This window comes from Bombina bombina, chromosome 9, assembly GCF_027579735.1.
Source record: "Bombina bombina isolate aBomBom1 chromosome 9, aBomBom1.pri, whole genome shotgun sequence".
In the NCBI taxonomy this organism is placed as follows: domain Eukaryota; kingdom Metazoa; phylum Chordata; class Amphibia; order Anura; family Bombinatoridae; genus Bombina; species Bombina bombina.
In genome coordinates, this window is record NC_069507.1 from 44,322,157 (window position 1) to 44,336,485 (window position 14,329).

Sequence of the window (14,329 nt, forward strand, 5' to 3'; positions counted from 1 at the left end):
TATCAATTTTTCTTCATTCTCTTGCTGTCTTTATTTAAAAAGCAGGAATGTAAATCTTAGCAGCCAGCCCATTTTAGGTTCAGCACCATGGATAGTGCTTGCTTATTGGAGACTTACATTTACCCACCAATAAGCAAGTATAACCCAGGTTCTCAACCAGAAATGGGCCGGCTGCTATGCATCACATTACTGCTTTTTAAATAAAGATAGAAAGAGAACAAAGAAAAATTGATAATAGGAGTAAATTAGAAAGTTGCTTAGAATTGCATGCTCTATCTGAATCACGAAAGAAAAAAAAAATTGGGTTTAGTGTCCCTTTAACTAAAAAGGCTTGAAATGAATTGTACACAAACAAATGTTTTCAAATGTGAATATGTTGGATTGTATTTTCCGCTTTTACTTTCAAAACCTATTTTTACAGCAAAATATGTATTTATTTCCCAGAGCTGAGCTGTTTACTCTAATCCAGTATTTTGCCAATCCTCTGAAATGCATTGTACATTATGTACTTTTAACCAAAAGAGATTTTTGTACATTGCAATAGATCTCTCTGTGTGATCTAATTAAACATTTTTAATAGTAGGAATTACTCACTTTGAGAATTAATTCTTAAATATGTAGGAGTGAAATATTAGAAGTGTAGATGTCGGCATCTCAAGTATCTGCATCTTAGAAACACGGCTAAAAAAAAATCTCCATGGAGGCTATAACTTGAAATACACAAAGATATACATTTTTAAATGTGTTTAATAAATACTTATTTTAAATTATTATTATTATCATCATCATTAATTATTTGTATTGTGCCATACCATTCCATAGCATTTGGTATAGAGATAGGGATTAGAAATGTGCGATTCGTTTCGGATCGATTCGGAAATTTGGCCGAATTCATAAAATTTGGGATTCGGATCGATTCGTATTTCCGAATTAAAATAGTGACGAATCTACCAAATAAATCCGAATTAGTTCGGATTTATTTGGATTTATTCGGTAGATTCGGATGGCCATGGATTACACTAGTATTGTACAGTATATTAGGTTATATCACTCTGCTATGGGTTACACCTAATATACAGTACATAATACTAGTCTAATCCCACCTAACACTTACTGAAATTCTGAATTTCCGAACCGAATCGAACCAAATCCAGATGAATTTATTCAAATCCGAATGAATCCGAAACAAATCTGAAACGAATTGATTCCCATTTTTCTGAATTCGAATCGATCTGAAGCGAAATTCGAAAAAAATCTGAATCGATCCAAACCGAACCAAATTTTTTCGCCATGCACATGTCTAATAGGGGTATACAATGACAAATGTTTGTAATAAGATACAAAAACATAAAAAACCAGACTAAACAAATCTAGTAGAGGAGAAGGGCCCTGCTCCAAAGAGCTTACAGTCTACAGGATGAGAGTGCAGAGACATGGATTGCAGTCAAGGCAATTCAAAATTTATTTTGGGTCTGATAGAGTGGGGGAGGAGCAATGCGTGAAAAGTCTTGGCGGCAAGAGGAGAGACAATAGAAATAATAAGAGTGGAGAGACGTAGGGTAGAGGTTGGACAAAGAGTGCGGGCCGGGGAGTATTTGGAGATGAGAGGGGAAATATAGTTGGCAGGGCCGGATTGGGCCACCGGGATACCGGTAGAAATCCCGGCGGGCTGGCAGTCGGTGGGCCGGCAGGGGCAGCTGCAAACTGTGGACTGGAGAGCAGAGCAGCAGCAAAGCACAAACCGTGCATGCACGACCAATATGCAAAGAAGCACTCACTGTTGGAGGAAGTGCACCGGCAATTGCAATTGCGTGCAAACTACTAGTACACCTTACCACATCCGAATCTGCCCGTGCTTTATCATGGTAACAGAAAGCTGGGGGGCACAGCCATTCAATCACTACGCGGTACATAAAATGTCTAACTAGCATTATCCAATCACTGTAATTTACACATAACCAGAGGACAAATAACTGCCAATCCATGTGCTGCACTGCTGTATACATAAACCAGCGCTTAAGTGACAGTCAGAGGAAGCAAATCAGGAAGGGCATGTCAGAGTCTGGTCAAAGCTGTGTGGGCAGCTGGTGCGGAGTTGCGGACATCCAGTCAGACTCAGAAGCCGCATTACATTGAGGTCCCTCACACAGCAGAAACACTTCTTGTTGACCTTATCCTGTGAGTGTGTCAGGAAGCCCCAGTAACACAAAACATACAATACCAAAGAGAGCAGAGCAGTTCCTGCTGTAAACATGGCGGCAATTAAAGGTATTGTTTTAGAATTATTCTATTTCTCTCATAAACCTGCTATCTAGAAACGCCTCACGATCCCCATTTTGTTTAAACTGTCAGACGTATTTACAGAGGCGTAACTAGAAACCTCAGGGCCCCGGTGCAAGAATCCATGAAGGGCCCCCCCCATATATTATGTATATGAACGAGCAGCAGTTCAATATTTTAGTTAAACATATTTTTGTGTGGAAAAGGTCTTAAGGACCATCATAAGTGATAAAATGACATGCTCCAGTTCCTTAAAAACATTTTATTTTATCACTAGTGACAATGTAAACCTATGTGTGTTGCTCTGCAGGTCCCAAGTGGTACTTTAACTATGTGTTTAACCCCTTTGCGGAGGTTAAGCACATAGCTTTGCAGATTCCGTGGTGATAAAATAACAAATTAGAGAATGTCATTTTAGCACTATAAAAGCCCTTTAAATGGAAAGTCTACTTGAATTTTTTTATTTTTTTAAAGATAGAGAATCCCTTCATTACCCATTCCTAAGTTTTGCATAACCAAAACGGTTATATTAATATACTTTTTACCTCTGTGATTACATTGTATCTAAGCCTCTGCAGACTGCCCCTTTATTTCAGTTATTTTGACAGGCTTGCATTTTAGCCAATTAGTGCTGACTTATAAATAACTCCACTGGAGTGAGCACAATGCTATGTACATGGCACACATGAACCAACACACTCTAGCTGTAAATAATTTCAAATACTTTAAGATAAGAGGTGGCCTTCAAGGGCTTAGAAATTAGCATATGAGTCTATCTAGGTTTAGCTTTCAACAAAGAATATCAAAGGAAAAATGTCACATTTGATTTTGTCACACCAATGCTGGCCTTTATAGAGCAGAATCAAAATCATTTAATAGAAGTAATTCAAGATAATAACATTCAAACATCCTTTCTTCAATGAAAGTGATTCTCATTAAACCCTTTTCCAATTAGAGACACAAACATGCCCTTCTTAAAGTCATTTCATGCAAAAATGGAATTGTGTATATCCCCATTGAGATATAAATCATAAGAGTATTCTCCAGCAGGCTCCTACTTCTATAAACATGTGATAACAAGGCTAAGCTCAAAGGTTGTTTGCAGCAGAATAGCTTCTTTATACAACTTCTCTGATATTCTATCCACTGTAATATTACATTCAATAAACACAACATAATGTATTGCCACACACACATCAATTTATCTGGTGTCAACATGCATAGTCTAAATTTTAGGGAACTTATGGTTTAAGAGTTACAGCAAGCACAAACACACAATGCAATATAACATCTTAAGTCTTAACTGCACTGTCAGTTAATAGTCAGCAGATCAGCACTTTTGTAATAAACAATCATGTTCTCAACCTACACCCAGGAGATGTGTGTGCTAGCTTGGTAGTATTAAGATGCAGGAAGCAGGGTTCTAAGGCCACACACATTATTATACATGACATGATGAGTCTCATCATGTCATGTATAATAATGTGTGTGGCCTTAGAGCCCTGCTTTCTGCATCTTAATACTACGATGAGTGTATTTAATATATATATATAAAAGTTGTAAATTAGTTTTGCTTAAAAAAGTGTTTTTTAAAGAAATGGACAAGTTCAATATATATATTCCATATTCTTTTTTATTTTATTTATAATAAAGCAGTCAGTTACTGATAATGATTTGCTAGCCTCTCCTCTGAATAGTTATGTGATTTGGTCTACTACTTAGTCATGATTAAACTAACCTGTCTGCATTTGCTATAAAAATAAATATGATATATTATGAAATGATATCAAAATCATATGCAGCAGCAGCAGCAGCAGAACTAATGTTTTAAAAACAATGTGATCAGAAAACATTGTGCTGCTCTCCTCTGAACAGCACAATGTTTTCTGATCACATTGTTTATTAAAACATATTTTTGAGTCTTATTTAAATCATCAATATTAATTATTTATTAATAATAAAATAATGCTTTGTTTGCCAATGGCCCATGAAGCTGTGCTGTGTGCCAGTGCCTGCCCTGATGAGGCAACTCTACTACTTCTTGAGTGATGATGAAACGAAACTAAAACTAACCTTACCTAACTGTCTTCATTTGCAGCTATAAAAATAAATATATATCATTCATGATATCAATTGAATCAATCATATGCAGCCCCAGCCAGCTTGCAGCAGCAGAACTAAAGTTTTAAAAACGATGCATGTGGTCAGAAAACATTGTGCTGCTCTCCTCTGAACAGCACAATGTTTTCTGATCACATCGTTTATTAAAACATTTGTGAGTGTGAAGTGATACTGATTTAATTCATTATAATAACCCTTACCCTTTGTTTGCCCCTGAACTAAGCTGTGCTGTGTGCCAGACAGTGCCCCCTCACAAATTAGTGCCAATCTCTCACAGTCTCACTTACTAGTCTGAGTTGTCTATCACCAACACCAGCCACTGCAGTCAGACCCTGGTCCAAGTCGGAGTCTCCTCCTCCTCCGGTTCCAACAGCCTGAGAGACAACACCGGCCGGTCCATGAGCCAAGCTACCTCTGATTCACTCACGATGAGTCACGTGTCAGCCGCGCAATGCTACCGCGCTGACTCTGTTATGGACAAGTCCTTCCCCCTCTGATGCTGTCAGCCTCCCCAGCCAGACCCTGCCCTCTTACCGCTTCTCTCACTGTCTCAGACTGACTGACTGACAGCAGCAGCAGCAGCAGCAGCTGAGTGACAACTTCTTGAGGCAATCAGCCTCAGGCAACAAGAAGGTCTACTACTCTTGCCAGGGCCCAGCTCCTGCCTCCTTCTTTCCCGCTCAGCACTAGCAAATGTTTCAGAGCGTTGCCGCGGGTTACCATGGCAACGCTCTGAAACATTTGCTACTACTGATTTAAAACTGCTAGGGTGCTAAAAATTATGGAAAATAAAAAGTTTGTTAAAAAAAAAAAAGTGTGGAAAATAAAAAAGTTTGTTGTGCCTGAAGCTGCCTGGGGCCCCCTTGAGGGTTGGACCTGCCGGGCCCGGTCGCAAGTGCGACTTCTGCACCACCGGTAGTTCCGCCCCTGCGTATTTATTATATTAATATGAGAACCATTATGTTGAAAAGTTGATTCTGTCTGTTGCACTATTATCTGTTACTGTGAGAACTGAAATAAATGCAAATTATTAGTGCTGGCTGCATGAAATAAAACATTAGATTTGTTATATATATATTGTGTGTATATATAGTGTGTATATATAGTATGTATATATAGTGTGTGTGTGTATGTATGTATATATATATATATATATATATATATACAGTGGGGGAAAAAAGTATTTAGTCAGCCACCAACTGTGCAAGTTCTCCCACTTAAGAAGATGAGAGAGGCCTGTAATTTTCATCATAGGTATACCCAAGGCCGGACTGGGACCAAAAAAAGGCCAAAAGGGCATTTTAGGGCAAAGAGGCCCACTCCCCCCGCCCCCCTTTGCTCACCATTTCTTGTTTAACCGTATACCAAACATGGCAAGTATAATACTTGTTTGATAAAAACATTTAACATTTCCAATACCCTATAATTAATTTATTTTGTCAATTGGTTGGTATGAAAAAAATTAAGTAAAATATATATAAAAAAAACACAACAAAACCAAAATAAAGTGCTAGTTTTTTTTTTATAAAAAAACAAGTGCATTCTTAAAAGATTCCATCTGAATCAGCCAAACTTTAATCTAGATTTTAAGGAGTATGAAAGCCAAAAGTAAACTTTCACGATTCAAGACACTTTTTAAACTAACTTGTATTAGTAAGTTTACTTTGTTCTTTTGGTATCCTTTGTTAAAAACATATGTACATATCCTCAGCAGCAATGCACTACTGGGAGCTAGCTGGTGATAGGTGGTTACACACACACGTGTACTTATTAACTCACTAGATGTGTTCAGCTAGCTCCCAGTAGTGCAAAGCCAGGCGATGCTTCTGCTCCACGTGACACGGCACATGAACTGTCTCGCCTGGCCTACGGCTGCAGCTCACTGATGGCATCATGTGACCCTACACATGATGTGTGGTGTTGCTGCAGGGGTAAAGTCCTACATAAAAAAGTGTGGGAACTCACCAAGACTTCCACCCTCATAATTTAATATTGTTTTATACACAAACACACAAAAACATATATACACACACACATATACACACACAAACATATATACACACATACACACATATATACACACATTGCTCAGGGGGTTACCAAATAATAAGAATGACATTTTATATGACAACACAAATGTACATAATCCAAAGATAAAGGTGGTTAACAACATTTTAGAATGTATATAACTCAGTAAGAGGAAGCAACATAGGAAATTTCCTAAAAAATACATTGGTGTCGTTGAGTGGCAGGGATTGCAGCAACACATTACATCCATAGTTAGCATCCAATGCGTTAAAGTGAGTTATATCACTGGGATAGTGATTCATAATTCATAATTGTTATAATACAATTTAGTGTTTCTACTTATATGGTTTAGGGAGATCTGAAACAGTTCCCTGACTGGATGGGGCATAATGGAGCTTTTTTCTTTAGTAAGGAAGGGTCCTAGGGGATACCATCCATATAAACATATGCATGTTTTGTGCATAGCTTACAGCACTGAGCAAGAGCTTGCATACACAGAAAATGAATGTGAAAACTCCAAACCTACTCTCCAGAGCAGCTGTTACCCCACACACACTTCTGCCTCAGTGCTGCATTCAAGTGCAAAATGTTTTATAGTGTGAAAATTTCAGATCTGCCCATTTCCTGGCTCAGAATTGTGATATTTTGCACATCAGCAGCTGCTGCCTTCATTCCCCTCCCTAATGACACTCACCCTTGAGCCCCAAGTGACAAGCAGGCAAGGACTCCTCCCTAGTGAAACTGACACTCCAGCCCCCAAGTTACAAGCAGACATGGACTACAGAAGCAGGAGCAAAACTGGACCCAGCCTTGTCTGAATGCCATGAGCACAGCCCTCCTCCCTAGTGACACTCACACTTTAGCCCCCAAGTGACAAGCAGGCAGGGAGTACAGAAGCAGGAGTAAAACTGGACCCAGCCTTGTCTGGCTGCATTGAGCACAGCCCTCCTCCCTATTGACACTCACACTCCAGCCCCCAAGTGACAAGCAGGCAGGGACTACAGAAGCAGGAGTAAAACTGGACCCAGCCTTATCTGACTGCACTGAGAACAGCCCTCCTAACTAGTGACACTCACCCTCCGGCCCCCAAGTGACAAGCAGGCAGGGACTACAGAAGCAGGAGTAAAACTGGACCCAGCCTTGTCTGACTGCACTGAGCACAGCCCTCCTAACTAGTGACACTCACCCTCCGGCCCCCAAGTGACAAGCAGGCAGGGACTACAGAAGCAGGAGTAAAACTGGACCCAGCCTTGTCTGATTCCAGTTAGGGGAAAGAATACACTGAAGATACATTTAATCTACACAATTTATGTTACAGAGAGTCAGGAAAGGATTTGCTCTGCCAGCACTGAGCAGTAATCACTATGTACTCACCGCATGGGTGGATCTCTGTATATTTCAGTTTTGAAACAGGCTGCTGCTTTCCCTTGATGAGGTCACTTCCTCCAGAATGACTGGGTGGGCTGTCTAAAAACTGCACAATCGGCTGTGGTTGGAGTGGAGCCTGATTGGCAAACCCTAGCTGGCCAATTATTTATCAAACTGATGCCCTCCTTTTTACTTGTAGTCAGCCCTCTCAGTAAAGAAGTGTCGGGACTCATGTCACATGATCTCTCTTGCTCTGAATTTTCAGCTTGTTATTGCAGGCAGGTGTTTGCATAACTAGTAAGCGATTTTACAGTATCCTAACAAATTGTGCAAACTCCCTGCGCACGCAGTCGGCAGCACTTTCTTACTGCCCTGTTGTTATTGTAAATCGCTTTATCACAGAGATCTTTGTAAAATAGGTCTGGTGCTGCAGTGACTGACTGCAGCACCGGATCCATTTTAAAATGTTTACCTGTGATAAAGCGATTTAGTTTAACAACAGTTCCTTCTGGTTATGGCTGTCAGGAGGGCAGGGCAGGAACATTTGCGGCAATTTCCAAAGAAGCACAGAGCTACTGGCCTTGGGAACCGACGGCCCACCAGGCTTTTGCCCGGTATGCCCTATGGTCAGTCCGGGCCTGGGTATACCTCAACTATGAGAGACAAAATGTGGAAACAAATCCAGACAATCACATTGTCTGATTTGGAAAGAATGTATTTGCAAATTATGGTGGAAAATAAGTATTTGGTCACCTTCAAACAAGCAATATTTCTGGCTCTCACAGACCTGTATCTTCTTATTTAAGTGGCTCCTCTGTCCTCCACTCATTACCTGTATTAATGGCACCTGTTTGAACTTGTTATCAGTATAAAAGACACCTGTCCACAACCTCAAACAGTCACACTCCAAACTCCACTATGGTGAAGACCAAAGAGCTGTCGAAGGACACCATAAACAAAATTTTAGACCTGCACCAGGCTGGGAAGACTGAATCTGCAATAGGCAAGCAGCTTGGTGTGAAGAAATCAACTGTGGGAGAAATAATTAGAAAATGGAAGACATACAAGACCACTGAAAATCTCTCTCGATCTGGGGCTCCATGCAAGATCTCACCCCGTGGGGTCAAAATGATCACAAGAACAGTGAGCAAACATCCCAGAATCACACGGGGGGACCTAGTGAATGACCTGCAGAGAGCTGGAGCAACGTAAGAAAGACTACCATCAGTAACACACTACGCCACCAGGGACTCAGAACCTGCAGTGCCAGACGTGTCCCCCTGCTTAAGCCAGTACATGTCCGGGCCCGTCTGAAGTATGCTGGAGAGCATTTGGATGATCCAGAAGTGGATTGGGAGAATATCATATGGTCAGATGAAACCAAAGTAGAACGGTTTGGTATAAACACAACTTGTTGTGTTTGGAGGAGAGAGGAAACCATACCTACTGTGAAGCATGGGGGTGGCAACATCATGCTTTGGGGCTGTTTCTCTGCAAAGGGAACAGGATGACTGATCCATGTACATGAAAGAATGAATGGGACCATGTATCGTGAGATTTTGAGTGCAAACCTCCTTCCATCAGCAAGGGCATTGAAGATGAAATGTGGTTGGTCTTTCAGCATGACAATGATCCCAAACACACCGCCCGGGCAATGAAGGAGTGGCTTCGTAAGAAGTATTTCAAGGTCCTGGAGTGGCCTAGCCAATCTCCAGATCTCAAGCCCATAGAATACCTTTGGAGGGAGTTGAAAGTCCATGTTGCCCAGCAACAGCCCCAAAACATCACTGCTCTAGAGGAGATCTGCATGCAGGAATGGGCCAACATACCAGCAACAGTGTGTGACAACCTTGTGAAGACTTACAGAAAACGTTTGACTTCTGTCATTGCCAACAAAGGATATAAAACAAAGTATTGAGATGAACTTTTGATATTGACCAAATACTTATTTTCCACCATAATTTGCAAATAAATTCTTTCCAAATCAGACAATGTGATTGTCTGGATTTGTTTCCACATTTTGTCTCTCATAGTTGAGGTATACCTATGATGAAAATTACAGGCCTCTCTCATCTTCTTAAGTGGGAGAACTTGCACAATTGGTGGCTGACTAAATACTTTTTTTTCCCCACTGTATATATATATATGTATATATATATATATATATACATACACACACACTATATATACATACTATATATACACACTATATATACACACAATATATATATGTTTTATTTCATGCTGCCAGCACTAATAATTTGCATTTATTTCAGTTCTCACAGTAACAGATAATAGTGCAACAGACAGAATCAACTCATTTATTTCAGTTCTCACAGTAACAGATAATAGTGCAACAGACAGAATCAACTTCAGGAGAGACAAGCACTCCAGAAATCCAGTTTCAATGCCCAGGGTGTAACAGATAAATAAATAGAAAATAATGAGGAGTGCACTCGCCAGGACTTTTCAGAAGTTTAATTCCAAAATGTGAACGTTTTCGGGGGGTTAGCCCCTTCTTCAGACATACAAAGATACAATATTATTATAATTATTATTATAATTATTGTATCTTTGTATGTCTGAAGAAGGGGCTAACCCCCCGAAAACGTTCACATTTTGGAATTAAACTTCTGAAAAGTCCTGGCGAGTGCACTCCTCATTATTTTATATATATATATATATATATATATATATATATATATATATATATATATATATATATATATATATATTGTGTGTGTGTATATGAGCCCGGGGGGGGGGGAGCTGAGCCAGAGAGGATGTGGCTGGGCCGGGTCATACAAATTTCCAGGGCCGGTCTCATTTCCCAGTCCAGCCCTGTTGTGGGAGTGAGAATGTTGAGTGTTTTATAGTGCATGGTGAGCCAGAGTAGAGATTTGCAGCTGATGAAGTTTGATGACTTATAAGAATGAGTCTAGCTGAAGCATTCATGATAGATTGGAGGTTAAAGACATAGAGGCATTTTTATCATATGTCTGTCGGACCTAATCTGACAGTGCGGATCAGGTCCGACAGACATCGATGAATGCGGAGAGCAATACGCTCTCTGTATTCAGCATTACACCAGCAGCTCTTGTGAGCTGCTGGTGTAACACCGCCCCTTGCAGACTCGTAGTCAATTGGCCACCAGCAGAAGGATGTCAATCAACCCGATCGTACTCAATCGGGTTGAATTCCGGCGATGTCTGTCCACCTCATCAGAGCAGGCAGACAGGGTTATGGAGTAGCTGTTTCTGGTGAGAAGACACAGAGGCAGATATAATTAATGTGTGGAAATAGTATTTGTTTGATCCATGAATATAATTCTTTTTTATTACTCCCTTATAAATCCATAATTTAAAGTTCATTAACATATATGACATCTTAGCTCTCTTACCATTAACAATGAAATCATATGATGGTAGAGATGCCTAAATAATCTTGGATGTGTGTTTTTAGATACAATGTATCAAGGCACGTTGGGGCTACTGAAATTATACAGTGCATGAAAAAACATAATGTGGCACATATAGGTAAAGGATTAAGCTAAGGTCATATATAAATACATAAATAAATCTCATATGTGCAAATATTTGGTTATTTTTAAAACATTAGTACTTTTGCTATACATATGGTATATAATAGGAACTTAAGGATTAATTAATAAAGAGGGAGTGAATAGGTGTATACATGTGAGGTTTCCACCAAAGACCAACAGATGTTTCTAATCAGTTTAAACAGATGCCTATAAAAGGCTAAAGTATGAGTTAATACTTAGGTATCTGATGACGGCTTAGGCCGAAACGCGTCATACCGTTTGTCTTGTACTTGCGAGTATATAATTGTATTGCTTTTTACCTGCTGCTAATTCAATTTAATAAATGCTTTAGTGCTTCCTGGGCTCCGCTTTTTTTACACTTTGAATCATTATTTATTATGCCTCGATTTCCTGTAATTTAAATCTGAAAATTATTTTTTTTCTGCTGGCCCCAGAAATATTCTCATGCCAGGGTAACTAGACATGTGTTAGAATAAGGCTAACGCTCACTCTCCAGCATCACCTGTTACTATGTTTTTCTATGCAGTGTATTAATAAAAAAGGAGGTGAGTGAGCTTTATTGAATGTGTAAAAAATGAATAATACTGGTTTTGGTAAAACTAAAGAAGCTACTGAGACTGATCAAGCATGAGAAACCTCTTAATGACTTAAAGGGAAATTAAACCAAAGTTTATTCTTTTGTGATTCAGATAGAGAATGTGATTTTAAACAAGTTTCCAATTGAATTATCTTATCTTAATTTGTTTCGTTCTCAGGGTATCCTTTGTTGAAAAGGATACCTAGGTAGTCTTAGGGGCTGCTGATTGCTGGCTGCACATCTATGCTTCATGTTATTGTTATTGGTTCATCTAGTGAACTGCTGATTTTTCAACAAAGGATACTAAGATAATGAAGCAAATTAAATATGTTAGTTGTTTGAAAATACAATTTCTATCTGAATCATAAAAAAAAAATATTTTGGGCTTCATGTCTCTTTAAGCAGTAAAATATTTCAAATCTGTTTTTAAGCATCTCGATATCCGCACACACTTTTTTTTAACTCTGTTTCATGCTCTAATAAATATAGAGAAAGGATTGTACTATAGTAGCCATTTTAGCTAAAAAGAATTAGTGGACTGAAAGTTTTCCATTATATTCCTTTTTACCAAGTTATTTAATATTGTGTTTTTGTGTTTATTATTTCCTTCAGAAAATAATAAAAGCTTTCATTAAAGGGACAGTCAAGTAAAAAAAAACAACTTTCATCATTCAACTAGGGCATGTAATTTTAAACAACTTTCCAATTTACTTTTATCACCAATTGTGCTTTGTTCTCTTGGTATTCTTAGTTGAAAGCTAAACCTAGGAGGTTCATAGGCTAATTTCTTGGACCTTAAAGACCGCCTCTAATTTAAATGCATTTTGAGAGTTTTTTAACACTAGATGGCGTTAGTTCATGTGTTTCTTATAGATAACATTGAGCTCACGCACATAAATTTATCGATTGGCTAAAATGCAAGTCTGTCAAAAGAACTGAAATAAGGGGGCAGTTTGCAGAGGCTTAGATACAAGGTAAGCACAGAAGTAAAATCTATATTAATATAACTGTTTTGGTTATGCAAAACTGGGGAATAGGTAATAAAGGGAATATCTATCTTTTTAAACAACAAAAATTCTGGTGTTGACTGTGTCCCTTTAACATTAAACTCCTAAAACTCTCGTCATGCATATGGAAGAGTAAACGTGCAGACAAAAATAATATTTATTCATTCCTCATAAAAAAATACATTGTCTTACTTTTCATCCAATATTTGCTCATGGATATAATCGGAAATTCAAATCAGAGGTTAAAAACATAATTTATTTAAGAATTTACCTGATAAATTAATTTCTTTTACATTGGCAAGAGTCCATGAACTAGTGACGTATGGGATGTACAATCCTACCAGGAGGGGCAAAGCTTCCCAAACCTCAAAATGCCTATAAATACACCCCTCACCACACCCACAATTCAGTTTAACAAATAGCCAAGTAGTGGGGTGAAAAAGAAAGGAGTAAAAAGCATAAACAAAGGAATTTGGAAATAATTGTGCTTTATACAAAAAAATCATTACCACCACAAAAAAAGGGTGGGCCTCATGGACTCTTGCCAATATGAAAGAAATGAATTTATCAGGTAAATTCTTACATAAATGATGTTTTCTTTCATGTTAATGGCAAGAGTCCATGAGCTAGTGACATATGGGATATCAATACCCAAGATGTGGAACTCCACTCAAGAGTCACTAGAGAGGGAGGGATAAAAATAAACAACAGCCATTTTCCGCTGAAAAAATAATCCACAACTCAAAATATAAGTTATTCTCATAATGAAAAGAAAAACTTAAAACATCAGCAGAAGAATCAAACTGAAACAGCTGCCTGAAGAACTTTTCTACCAAAGACTGCTTCTGAAGAAGCGAATACTTCAAAATGGTAAAATTTAGTAAATGTATGCAAAGAGGACCAAGTTGCCGCCTTGCAAATCTGATCAACTGAAGCTTTATTCTTAAAAGCCCACGAAGTGGAGACTGATCTAGTAGAATGAGCTGTAATTCTCTGAGGCGGGGCCTGACCCGACTACAAATAAGCTTGAATAATCAAAAGCTTTAACCAAGAAGCCAAGGAAATAGCAGAGGCCTTCTGACCTTTCCTAGGACCAGAAAATATAACAAATAGACTAGAAGTCTTCCTGAAATCTTTAGTAGCTTCAACATAATATTTCAAAGCTCTCACCACATCCAAAGAATGTAAGGATCTTTCCAAAGAATTCTTAGGATTAGGACACAAGGAAGGGACAACAAATTATCTACTAATGTTGTTAGAATTCACAACCTTAGGTAAAAATGTAAATGATGTCCGCAAAACCACCTTATTCTGATGAAAAATCAGAAAAGGAGATTCACAAGAAAGAGCAGATAGCTCAGAAACTCTTCTAGCAGAAGAGATGGC